This window comes from Calypte anna, chromosome 2 (assembly GCF_003957555.1).
Source record: "Calypte anna isolate BGI_N300 chromosome 2, bCalAnn1_v1.p, whole genome shotgun sequence".
NCBI lineage: Eukaryota > Metazoa > Chordata > Aves > Apodiformes > Trochilidae > Calypte > Calypte anna.
In genome coordinates this window covers 43,612,357-43,625,517 of record NC_044245.1, presented here as the reverse complement: position 1 = coordinate 43,625,517, position 13,161 = coordinate 43,612,357, and the positions used below count along the sequence as shown (strand labels likewise).

Below are 13,161 nucleotides of genomic sequence, written 5' to 3'. Positions count from 1 at the left end.
TCTGGAAAATCATCCCAGATTTACTAAGGTGTAGCAAGAGTTAGATTCTATTATTATCTCAACACTTTATTACTCCTGCAAAGGAGCAAAAAGAACACCTTGCCAGAGAGCCCCCCACAACCAGGCTTGGCTAGTGGGGGAACCTAGAGTTCATGAGCTTGTTCACAGTCATAGATGGAAATAAACCCCATGTCTATGAATTAGATTACAGTAGTAAATTTTATTAGAACAGTATATTTGTGAATTACTTTGAGATCCTTTGACCCTATGTACAGTTCAAGATTTTATTGTGAATATTGTGCTGTAGAAAGTTTCCAGACCACGGCAGTAATTAAAATGTATTAGGTCATAAGAGTAACAAACTGTGACATCTAAGAAGAGGTCAGAATGAGACACTGACATTTTAAAGCATATGTTCAGGTATCTTGAATGCTTCTTGTGAGTAATAAAACTGAGGTACTTATCCCTGCTGGGTGCTAATGAGATTGTGGTATTTTTTTGTGTGAATAGCATAATTTACTATGTGTTCTAACTTCAGTAATTCTTATCTACTATTCTTATTTCCCCATGTGCTAATCATTTGTGTGCAACATTTCTTGTGCTTTTAGTTTCTTTACCTGGAGTTTTCATTGCAAGTAAATTAATAATGCACCCTGGGCTTTACAATACATTCAATACTTCACAGCACATACTACATTGTTTTCAATCAGTTAAATTCTGTTGAGAGCCTTGGTGTAAACTATGTGAAACTATGTTTCACTGTTGAGTGACCCCAGAACTCTGGAATACTAGACTTTTATGACTGTATGATGCTTATAATCTAGTAATACTGGATCTCATGAGGCCCATACATTGCAAAAGGGTCACAAATTCTGTCAGTTTGGAAGACCCTCATATAAGTGCCTCCTAGGATTTGAAAGAAAAAAAAGTAACCTCTCTTTCAACCTATAAGGAAATTAACAACAAGTCTTAGTATGCTTTAAAAAACATACGTGAATTTATTGTTAAAGGCAGCAAGAAAAGATTCTACAAGTATCTGCATACTAAAAGAAAGACTAGGAAAAATGTAGACCTCTTATGAGTAGGGCAGAAAAACTGGTGAAAAATAACAGAACAGGCTGAGGTACTGAATGCCTTCTTTCTTCATGACACATTGTGAAAAGTTGTTGCCCCTGTGATCCCTATCTTTCTGTACCTCACCCTGCTGTTAACCCTAGAAGTTTTTCCTTAACTGGTGTTGATGTGTGTGATTCAACATCATTCTTGTTGTAGGGTTCATTAACCTTAGTTTCCCTATAGTACATGGTCCTCAGGGAGGGTATCCCAGGCCGTGCTCTGTCAGTAGTATCACTGCCCCTATCTTTTTGAGGGGGCCCAGGGTGCACCCCGCTGCCAGATTCCCGGAAACTGAAACCCATTGTTATATCTGGAATCATCATGGTCCATTTAGAATTTGCCAGTGTAAATTTTTTGTGAAACTTTCATTGTCTGTACCCCTTTGCAAGCAACTTTTCCCAAGCTCGTACAGCTGTGTTAGTTATTGTTGATAAGCCTGCAGCTCCCAGGACAGTTGTGTTCGCATATTTAAAATAGGTCTCATTCCTGTCAACATTGCAAAGGCAATAGGTACATTTGCCTCTTGATTTCTTTGACTTATTTGAGTCTCATCAAAGCAACAGTCATGATAATACATTCTGCAGAGCAAATAGTCACTTCTGGTTAGTGTAGTACAAGCCAGTATATTTCAATCATAAAGGCACATAATCTCAGCAGCTACAAGTTTAAATATAGCAAGCACATAAGGTGTAGTTGGACTGCTCATAGCTGCAACCTATTTTAGAGCTTTCCATGTCTTTAAAGGTATAGCTTTATGCGAGCAAAATACCTGCCCAGGATTATTGAGATCTTTTTGTATACTTGTCTGAAATACAGAAACATTAAAAAGTCAAGGCATTAAAGGCACAGACAAGTTACAGCTCGGTGAGCAAGGGACCCCGTTTCAAGTTGCAACACAATTTCTGTTTTATCAGTATTTAACTGCAGCAGCTCCGGAGGGTGGCTGCGTTTCCCCGCTGCGGCGGATGCCCGTGGGGCATGGGTGGTGTTTGTGCAACAAGAACATCAGCCCAAAGAGTTGTCAGATCAGGGTCTCCTTTTTTACCTGTTGAATTTACAAAAGGTCAAACCACCCTCTTGACTTAGGGGGTAGAGGCGTGTCCTGGTTTGGGCCAGGATAAATTGCCGGGCCAGTGTTAAACTGTGACAGGCGCCATGGTGAACGCTGCCTTGGCAGCCGCCACTGGATCAGACCTTGGAGAGGTGGCAGGAGGTGGTTATGGGGGGGGCTTCAGACAGAAACTTCCCTGCTTTTTCCCAGGTCTCAATAAAGACTATGTTTGTAGAGTCAGCATGTAAACCATTGGATTTGAGCCATATAAGTAAGAACCCTAAGGAATTTTCATCATACTGAATTCCTCTCTTTTGGAGCATTTTCATAAAAGACATTTAAAATAAAAAATATCCTCAGAACACATTTGGGACCCCATAACCTTAAAGTACTCTGCTGCTCACCTCGATTTCCTCTATTTTTTATTGCACTCCAGAGTCTGGGTTCTTCCCAGATCTCTTTAAATCCAACCTCTGCCCTGGTGTTTGTGTTGTTCAGCAGAGCTGCCAGGGTGCTGCTCAGTCTGCAGTAATCACCCCAAAATTAGGCAGCGTTCACCATTTGCCACGGCATTCAATGACTGACACCCAGGGGCCCTTTTTGAGCATCAGTACTTTATTCACGAAACACCTCTATTTTTATACTTGTCATTATCTTGTCCATGAGTTCAGGCATAGTTACTTTATAATTGGTTATTATGAGCTCATCATACATACTTGTTGAAAGCTGATAGGCCACGACTACTTCGTTTACTAGAAGCAGAGCCTCCTCTAACTAGTTAATGCAATCTTTCCTAAGAAGATTGCACGTGCTACTCTACTCTTTTATCAAGGTCTTGTTATGTCTGCTATCTACATTTTTCTTGCCCAAAGTCATCAACTGCTTGTGCTTCAAGGGTACAGCACTAGTACATCTAGACCAAAGTCTTCAAAACTTAAAACACTATCTGCTACAGTCTGTAGCAGTAAGGGTATTTTGAAAATGTGATTCATGTTTAACTTGGCAAGTTTGATGCTGAGCAGGCATCTGATAGACTGTAACAGAAAGCCACACAGCTTACCACATTCACACTTGTTCAACTTTTCATTGCTATTTTTTTTAAGTATTAGAGAAATACTAAACTAGCTATTACATCTTATTTTATTGTATCTCTGAACTGAAATGTTAAACTTCTCTTCCACTGTAGACAGGCTCAGTTAAATTATGATGAATTCTCCTTAAGTGGACGTGAAATGGCTTGATCAAATCCCTGATTCCTGTGGTGAGGAGCCATCCACCAAAATAGAGGTTTATGAAGATCTTAGTGCAGACTCTTTAGTAGATCTTGATTCATCTGATACCATTTTTTATTTAGTTTATTTCGCAATTTTATACTGAAAAATTTATACCATGCCACATAATGCAATTGCATGCTATCACCTTGATTTGCATGCTCCAAATCTGAACACTGGAGAGAAAAAAAAATAAATCTCATGAAACACTAATATATTGTGCAATTGCTTCAGTGACCAAGGAACAAGAATAACAAGTACTTTTTTTCCAAACTTGGAGCACTTTCTATTGCTATTGACCATTTTCCAAGTTATCCCTGTAGAAAGAGAAAGTTTCCTTATTTGCCTTTTCAGATTTGTTTTGAAGAGCTGTAAGTTGTTTCTCCTTCATCAAAAACAGGAAACACAGACACTTGTCAGGGTGCGAATCTCAAAAATCGTGTTTTAGCAAAGCTTTATAGAATTTCTGTGGATTCCACAAGAGGCATTCAAAGCTTTAGTGGCTTTCTTCTGTGGTACAAATTCATATGGGTAACAAAGACTTAGTTTAATTTCACCAGGTGATGATTTACAGGGCTTGTGTTTTCCTTGATCCAGAAACACTTTTCTGGTTACAGTAGAGCATTAGTACTCAGTTTACACTTTAAGCATTAGTACTGTAAGACTTTAATCAATCTGTACACTTTGTTCATTACAAGGACATGAGCAAAATATACATATATGTGGACACCCTGTAAATACAAACATTCCACAAAGCTTTTTTTTAATATTATTCAGGATTCACAAAATCATAGAATTTTCACAGTTGGAAAAGACTTGTAAGATCACCAAGTCCAACCATCAACCTAGAAAAGACCACCATGCTCTCTAGAGCCTGTTCTGAAGTGCCACATCTATATGTTTCTTGAATACCCCCAGGAATGATGAGTCCACCACCTCCCTGGGCAGCCCATTCCAGTAACTAATGACCTGCACTGCTCTTGATATCAGCAACATTTAATGTTTATTAAAAAAAAACTTAACCACAGGAAGATGTAATTTCAACGTTACTTTCCAATCTCTTATACAACTGAGAGATGAAGGAGTAGACATTGCCAACATCTTTTCACTAAGCTTAAGTTAAAGGGTGAAAACAAAATAGACAGAGCAAAATTTGACATTAATGAAATGGACTGCCTGCCAGGATAATAAACTGAACCAGTTAGTTATTCATTCTCCTTAATGTATGTTTATCATGAATAAAAGACTGAGGCAGATTCTTCTACTGAAAAGCAAATAACGAGCTATCATCTCAAGGATTTAGCAAGCCACTTATTGCTGCATTGTCCACATAATAATCTTATTTGCTTAGCATTAATATTGGATAATTATCTTAGTAATGCATGCCATTAGCTCCTTTAATCTCACATTACATTAATATTGATATTTCTGTCCATATTGTATTGAAATGTAAATAGTGATGGTGATTTAATTTTACTTGAGGAGTCACATGCCTTGCAAAAAATTCTAGGGAAACTAAGAAAACATTTTATAATATCTGTGCAATTAAAATTGAGTATGTTTTATCTCACTAATACTGAGCATAAAGCAGGAATTTGTGCTGGTAAGTGAATGGAATAAATCAGCTACATTTTTTTGTTTGCATGGCTAATTCTGGAATATTTTATTGTCAGAACTGCTGGCTAAAAATAAATTTTCCTATAAGACCCTTACTGGGTTTATCATATAGCTGGCACTGCTACAAAAATGATGAATCTTTTCATTGTTTATTTACAAAGTGCCAGCTATATGGTAAGATTCCTTCTTCTCTTGTACACATGACAGCATATCTCTTTGGGTGTAAGGTAAACAGAAGGCCTTAGCAAATATCCAAGCAGAAACATCTTGAGCTAAAATCAAATCAAATCATAGACAACAAGATCTTTTCAGTCCTAGTACATAGGTATGGAAAGAGTTGTTTCTGTGGTTTTATGCTTTCCACAACAATGATTTCATCGGTGCAGATAACAGGTCTCTTAAATAACCAGTGTTAGTCCTCTTTAGAGTTTTAGTATGTGTGATGCTTATGCAGCAATTGTTATTGTGAGCCTTTTACAGCCTTTGCCAGGATGTCTTCTTTCCATATCCTGCTTCAGCATTCTCATCTGCTTTAACTGTTGCTACAGAAGTACAGTCTGTCCCCAAGGTTAATTCAATCTGATATACACCAAATTTCTCTTCATACACCTTCCCTCTTTACCAAGTGTTCTGTACTATTATGCAGAACTATCCTCTTACAGTTCCTCTATCTTCTATAAAGCACCAAATTTTAGTTAATACCGAATAAACTTATTAGATCTACTCCTTAAGTGCAATTTCTGAATGTTTTTGAGTAACCATTTTATTTAATTTAATGTGTTAACCAGCTGTTTTAGTCTTATCCAAAGATACATGCACAATGGGAAGAATAGCACTTGAGGCTGCAGCAGCTCAGATCTTTCCTGTACTTCTTGGAGTCTGTGTTGTTTCCCTGTTGACTTGCTTTGAGCAGTCCTCCAGTTTTTGTTTTTCTAATAGTTTGTTTCCCCCAACAGTACTCACATTTCTGAGTAAACGTTTTATGTCACCCCCATTTCTTTCTCTTACAATTTTGTCTTCTACACATAGTTTCTCTCTGTATGCATTCTTTTCCTGTTACATTTCTTTCTTGGGACTGATACACCCAATGGTGCATAACCAGTTTAGATTGCTGTCATGTCAGATCTAATGACTTTCAGGCTACCTTCGTACTCCCAGTTCCTTCTTACTCCAGTTCAGTTCATCAGGGCTGCCCAGGTTCTTTCAGCAATTTTCTTGCACACTGCCCCACTCAACTGCTCCAACCTGTTGCTCCCTCAGCAAAATTTTTTGGAACTATCCTTTAAATTTAAAATAAAAGTTGGAAGATGCTATTACTTGGCTTGGTAGTGGCTCATCCACATAGTGTATTTTAATTTAAATTTCAAAGTGAAAAATTATTTCAAATTTAAAAAAGGAAGTCTTCGTTTTGGACACATTAAATGACATGTTTTCTAACACATGTTCAAGTTGAAATACTAATAAAATCTGGCCCTTTCCTGTAAACAGTCTGTTTCATGAAAGTGATAAAAATTTCATGGCAAAGTGCCTGGAAAACAAAAGCAAAATATGAGTATTGTGTAGGGAATTTTCCTTCTTTTCTTCTTCTGTTTAAAATAAAACCTCTAAAACTATCTACCATCCTATCTTAACTGTCCTGGAATACTAAGCCGTAAGCCAGTTGCTTGAGCTGTTCCAGAACCAGTACTGGCAATATGCTACTTTAATTCCTTTCTGGCTTACAGTTTGTGTGCTGAACTTCAGGGCTACATTTTTGTAGCTGAAATATAAATTCTTGAGAAATCAAAGCTTGTAATAAAATGAAATACCAGCAGAGCCTTAGCTATGGTGCCCAAACTGTAATGCTTCAAAAGCAGAAAAATAGCATCGAGTGCCTCTAAACTACTCTAAATTATAGTCTATCAATTTTTCTATGAGGCAATCACAAGACTATGTAAGTAGAATACATATTCCCAGCAATAAGGTATTTGTAACTAAAATAAAGCATACCAGTGTCATTACAATTTCTACATGCTATTAAACAGTTGTGATCTCATTTGATACATTGTCCTTAAAACCAGTTTTGATTTTAATAGGAATTTTTTTTCTTGAAAGCAGTGCCCATTTTCAGAAGCATGAAAATGTCATCATTCCTGGAAAAAATGTGTGTTTTAATTAACTGGAGATTTACAAACACACATGCACATACATGTGTGTACTCACACCTATTTGTTACTTCCACAGTTAGCCTTATGTCTCCAAACAGTTAATTGCCCACATTTTAGGTAACAAGTAAGTGGTTTATTACCTGCTGTATATTTCTGTTTTCAGCAAATTGAAAAAGAAATGAATAATAGCTTGTGAGTAGAGCATTGTACTAGTATATTTATTACAGAGATGTGGCTGCACTGCAGCAGAGCTACTAATTCATTGGCACATCCTTGCCTTTGATGTCTTTAAAGTAGAGAACAACACTTATTATACTGCAATTTATAAAAATGTTTTAGGGCTTCTATACAAGAACAAAATACTGAAATGTACTTAAGATACATGCAAAGGACAGTCAGATAAGTCAGTTGAGCCTATATGTGTCATATTTTATATATTTTAGCTGAGCATGTTGCTGTTTGTGTTAGATGGCAGAATCATCACAGTAAAGGAGAAAAAAGATTGTGTAAATTTTTGTAAGAGATTCAAGATATTCTCTTTGATGAACTGGAGAATAGTGTAGTATAAAAAGATAACCCATTTCTGTGTTACTATTTATTATCTTTGTTGTTCTTGATGACTACAGTGATAACAAAGGAGGAAATTCTACTGTGATAACATCCTGTGCAAATAGAAATAAAAATCTTTTTTGTGATCCAATAATCTTAAACACTGAATCCTGAGAAATGTGAATAGAGAAAGGGCAAAGGGTTACAAATGAATATGCACATTACATTGCTTCTAATGAATGAGGAATGTACATCAGTAAAAGTTGTGGTTGTATGGGTCAGCTCAAAAAGAGCTTTCCACATGAAATTCAGCCTGGAGAAGAGGCGGCTCAGGGGAGACCTCATCGCTCTCTACAACTCCCTGAAAGGAGGGTGCAGCCAGGCGGGGGTTGGTCTCTTTTGCCAGACGACTTTCAACAAGACAAGAGGGCATGGTCTTAAGTTGTGTCAGGGGAAGTTTAGGTTAGATATTAGAAAGAATTTCTTTACGGAGAGGGTGATCAAGCATTGGAATGGGCTGCCCAGGGAAGTAGTGGATTCTCCGTGTCTGGAGATATTTAAAAAGAGACTGGATGTGGCACTCAGTGCCATGGTCTAGCAACCGCAACGGTGGTTCAAGCGTTGGACTCGGTGATCTCTGAGGTCCCTTCCAACCCAGCCAATTCTATGATTCTATGATAAATAAGCCATATGTGAATGCCTTTTACATCTGATTCATTCATGGTTCATCCAACTCAAATTTCAATTTATGACTCAGAGAATCTAGTCAATATATCCTTCTCAATATCTAGGGAACCAGGAGTCTTTGAGGATGTACAGCAAGAAAAGCATGCATACCTAGCTGTTATTCTACAGTACAGTGGGTGGGTTTATTTTGGCTCTACCAAGAAATCAGGAAGGTTTGAGTTTCTCTTAGAGGCAGGAGAAATTTAGCATCCTTGATTTATGTGTTCTGCTAGGGATTTAATAATGAAACTGGCATTTATACCAATTATCATTAACAAATGTCTCAGAAACATTAATTTATATTTCACTTTTGCTTCATTGCATAAACTTATATGTTTTGCTTTACTGACAAGGCTATGTTTTTGCTTTGAAGGGGGAAAAAACCTTCACTGTTTAGGCAGAATATGTTTTGTATAATGCTTACAGGCAGACTATTCCAGTCATATGGTTGCTGAAACCATCCATTGGAAATAACAACAGATAATCTACATAATGCAAGATCCATGGGTTCTGTCAAGACATCAGCAAGTGTCATAGCTTACCTCAAACGAGTGGCTGTAAGATAACTGATCCTTCAGAGATGCTTTGAGATTTTGTCTATTGCAGTGAAGAAAGTGTTCAGATTCCTGACAGTAATGGTGACAGAGAGTAAAATACAAAAAGATGGTGTTTTAGGTGAATCACAAGTCATTGATTCCAGTCAAGTAAAAGACCACCTGCTGTTACAAGTTCTTTAGGAATAGCACCATTTAGTATTTTATTTACATTAAATCACTTAGGCAATCTGCACATAACAAGATCTGCATTGCTTTACTATTTCTAAATTGCGTTTTACCTCATTTCATTTAATCCACAATGCCACAATAACAGCTGGGGCATTAACTTTCAATATGCTCAACTCAAAACATACCAGTTATGAAACACATTATGACATAACTTCATGACCCTCAAGGTGATTCATAGATTATAAATTTGCAAAGCAAGATGTATTTAAAAGGGTTTTTTTATCTAATTATGTAACATATGTTTAATATGACGCATCAAAATTTTTATTGCCTATTTGAAGATCAAAAGGAGGTGGCTCTTGTCCTTGATGAAAACACTAGTAACCAAAACAAGTAGTGCAAAAGATAAATTCTGTTATGGTGTGCATCAAGGAGTGGAGAAGTCTCATAGCTAAGAGCTAAGACTGCTCATGCCCATATTTGATTGAAAAAGCAAGGGACTTTTTAGTATAAAATTATCCATCAGTTTTTTAATAATCTTTATTACTAGCAATATTTTACATTATGAGAAGAAAAATAAAAATTTCTAATCATAATTTATTTATTCCCCAAAAGATAAATTTAGGAGCAAAATAATTTAAAACAAAGGTCTCTGAAATTCTGTATTTGCCTGGTGATTCAATACATGATTACTCGTGTTAATTAGAGAATATAGCAGTCTGCTTTATATAGGCTGCTCACTGGTCTGTGTGCTCTGATAATTACAATCTCCTGAAAACAAAACAAAAAAACTTTCTCCAAATGTCTAACATGGATTGTAAGTTGAATTATTGAATTTGATGCAAAAAAAAAATTTCAGGAACTGTGTTTGAACAAGATTTATAAATGCAGAAGCAATAAATAATTAACAAGACACCAAATAATTTTGGTTTTTTCTCAAGCCCAGCCAATATGTACCTTAGCTATTTGAAACAGCAGAAGAGAGGTGCTTACGTGAGTACCACATTAATCCAGACAGATTTTGATTAGTGCAATATGTGAGAAAGTGTAAAGATATCTTCAGAGGTGAGTGGAAACCATGAAGTTCTGCTGGGGATTCTCAGTGTTTAGCACAACTTCTCATATTTCCCAAAAGAACTGAATTGTGCCACATTGGCAAAGTTAGGTTAATGACTAATTGCCATTTCTTCTACATGGTTGTGTAAGCAATAAACTCAAACACACTAGTTCAAAAAATGTTACACAGACTAGATCTGATCTGCTCTAAAAATCCTTAACCTGGTTACTAATGAGACAAAAATCTTCACTGGGTCATGAAACCTTAAAGACAGATCCTGCATTGTAACTGGCCTTTTATAACAGTTTATTCTTTCTTTTGTTTTGAACTGTTTAATGGACTTTAAGATAGTATCTAAGATAGATGCAGATATTCTTATTTACACCAGCTGAAGACCTGTGCCTCAGTTTGCAGATTAAAACACTGTGTAACAGAATTTGTCCTTTTAATCCAACTTGATTTGTTTTCACATCAATTTGGAGTTTTATCCTCTGCCTCTGTAGGATTACTACAGCACAGTCCAGTTGACAGCTTGGGGACTGAGCTCGTACCTCGTGGGCCATTTCCACCCAGTTTATCTTGTTGCTTTTCCCCCTGCCCCACCCCTCAAAAGATGGAGAATAGCTGAACAAGTGCTACTCAAGGCATCATTTCCTCCTACCACAGCTCCACACAGAGCTGGTCTCCTGTTAACGTGAAATAATTGCTAGGAACCTAACAGAAGGGATACCAGGGCTGGGAAATTCCCTCCTGTTACCAGGAGCTGCACTGGATTCACCCTCTCCTGCTTTGCCTCAGCAGAAGTTGTAATAATTTGTGTTGCACAGAAGTAGATGTTCAGCCATCAGCCACCATACATCCTAGACTGTGCATAGCAGCTGTAGGAGGTTTTCTGTGACAAATGCAGAAAAAAGGATTGTCCAGGTCCTGCAATTGCTAAAGTAGAATTTAATTTTAAGGAGTTATTTCAGGGCCTGGTTCAGGAAGGAAGTGAAGTTTTGAAGTTAATTTGGCTTTTATGTAATGCAACCTTAGTCCTAAAAGGACACTAAAAAGTGGAATTGCCTAGAAACATAGCCTCTTAATATAACTGTGCTGCAAACATATCATGCTTTGTATTTAAGTGTGTAGATTTTGTTCATACACTGAATGATAAGCATAAAGCAGATAAGCAATATAATAAAATTCAGATAGAAAAATGTTTAGTTTGGTCACTGGAAAACTACTTCTAAAGTAACGAGTGTTCAAATCTTAAAGAAGTAGAAAATACATCTAAAGCAGGTTTTTTGAAAGGTTAGAAAATAATTAAAAAGTGTATTCTTATTAAGGAACTTTTATAGATGCTTATATCCTTGAATGAAAGCCACTTTTGTGAGATTATTTTTGAAATGTCACTGCTGCTTTCTCTACTCATGTACCCACCAGCAATGGATTCATATAAATTGTTAATAATTTGAGTGTTTAGAAATGTGCTATTATATGCACTTGTTTTTCTTCTGTGGTGTTAAGAACAACAGAAAGTCATCACTTGTTAGCTGAATAGCAGTAATCAGCTCTATCATTTAGCCTGCCACACTTACAAACCCAAATGAATTTGCTTAAATCACATTGAAAACATAATGTATTGAACTTTGATAATTGCCTCAGGTCATTTCACTGTATTTTACAGTGGATTTTTATCCTGGAAACAATGATATTATGTGCTTTGTTTCTTGCTTTAGAAGAACATTTCTTTAAGCACTATTTTTAACCAATCCAGTATTTTCTGATCATGGGAAGTCTTGAACACTGCAGGCTGATATAATGTAGCTATATTGTGTATATTCTGAAGTATTTGGACTGGCATGGGCTAGCATGCATAAGACCAAAAATCTGTGGTCCATGTGATTACACAATGTTTAAGTCTCTAATAGATATCATAATGTAGGTTATTCCTCATAATCAAGTAATGTGTGGCAATGCTGTGTAATCGGAACTTGAGGAGATAGAAGAACATAACTTTCTAGGGGGTTCACCCAGATACTTTCTTTTTTAATCAATTGTGCAGAAGAAACTAAAGCTATCCTTGGGTATTATTTAATGGAGTATCATTAACTGTCACAGGAATATTATGAATTTCAGATTTATCTTGGAGGTAAGCATGCTTAATTTGTAAACCATTTATGAAAATATTTTGTTTGTCTTACAAGGCTTCTTCTAGTTTTTATTGTTAATGTTATAATAAAAATGTATACTTCATATACTAAATTTGGCCAGTACAACACAAAAGAAAAAATCTTTTAGTTCTTGATCAAAAATGCAGAACCAGTACTAAGTCTCACTGGAATTATTTTTTTTTTTTTTAAAGAGTCTGAAATAGCATTCCAAAGCCCACTCAAAGAAAATTACTAGTTTCAAATCTGAAAGCACATGGTAGTTCCTGTTTTTAACTATTGTTGCTAGAAAAGAAACTGGCCAAACTCAAATCTTTGAAATCACATTTAGATAGTATTTCAAACAATAAATATATATTCTGCAATAATTTATTTTTTTTCTGTTCTACTTTTTTTTTCTGCATTCCTTTCACTCCAGAAGCAGCACAGATGGAAGAGAAAAGGGGGTGGGTGGGAGAAAGTTATTCCACAATGCTACAAATCCCTGTGAAAAAAAATAACTTCCTTTTATACTATTTTATATTTTTATACTATTATTGTTTGTTTTAATAGTGCAGTATTTGTAATTTCCATCCTAGCCACCAGGCTATCTGCCTCTATTTATCCCAGGGCTGAAAACAGAAAGATAAATAACAGAAAGATAAATAACAAACAGATAAATAACAACTCACTGGTATTCTTTCTCTTAGTCACGTGTGGGGCTGGAGTCCTTAAGGCATGACACCACCTGCACAGCACAGGAAGTGTGA

At 36.3% G+C, this 13,161-nt stretch overlaps 1 protein-coding gene across 1 annotated transcript in view; it reads left to right on the top strand.

The window, feature by feature from the left end:
* The window catches only part of CNTNAP2 (contactin associated protein like 2), an 816,026-nt gene that overhangs the window by 563,317 nt on the left and 239,548 nt on the right, over nt 1–13,161 (top strand). The window lies entirely within an intron of this gene.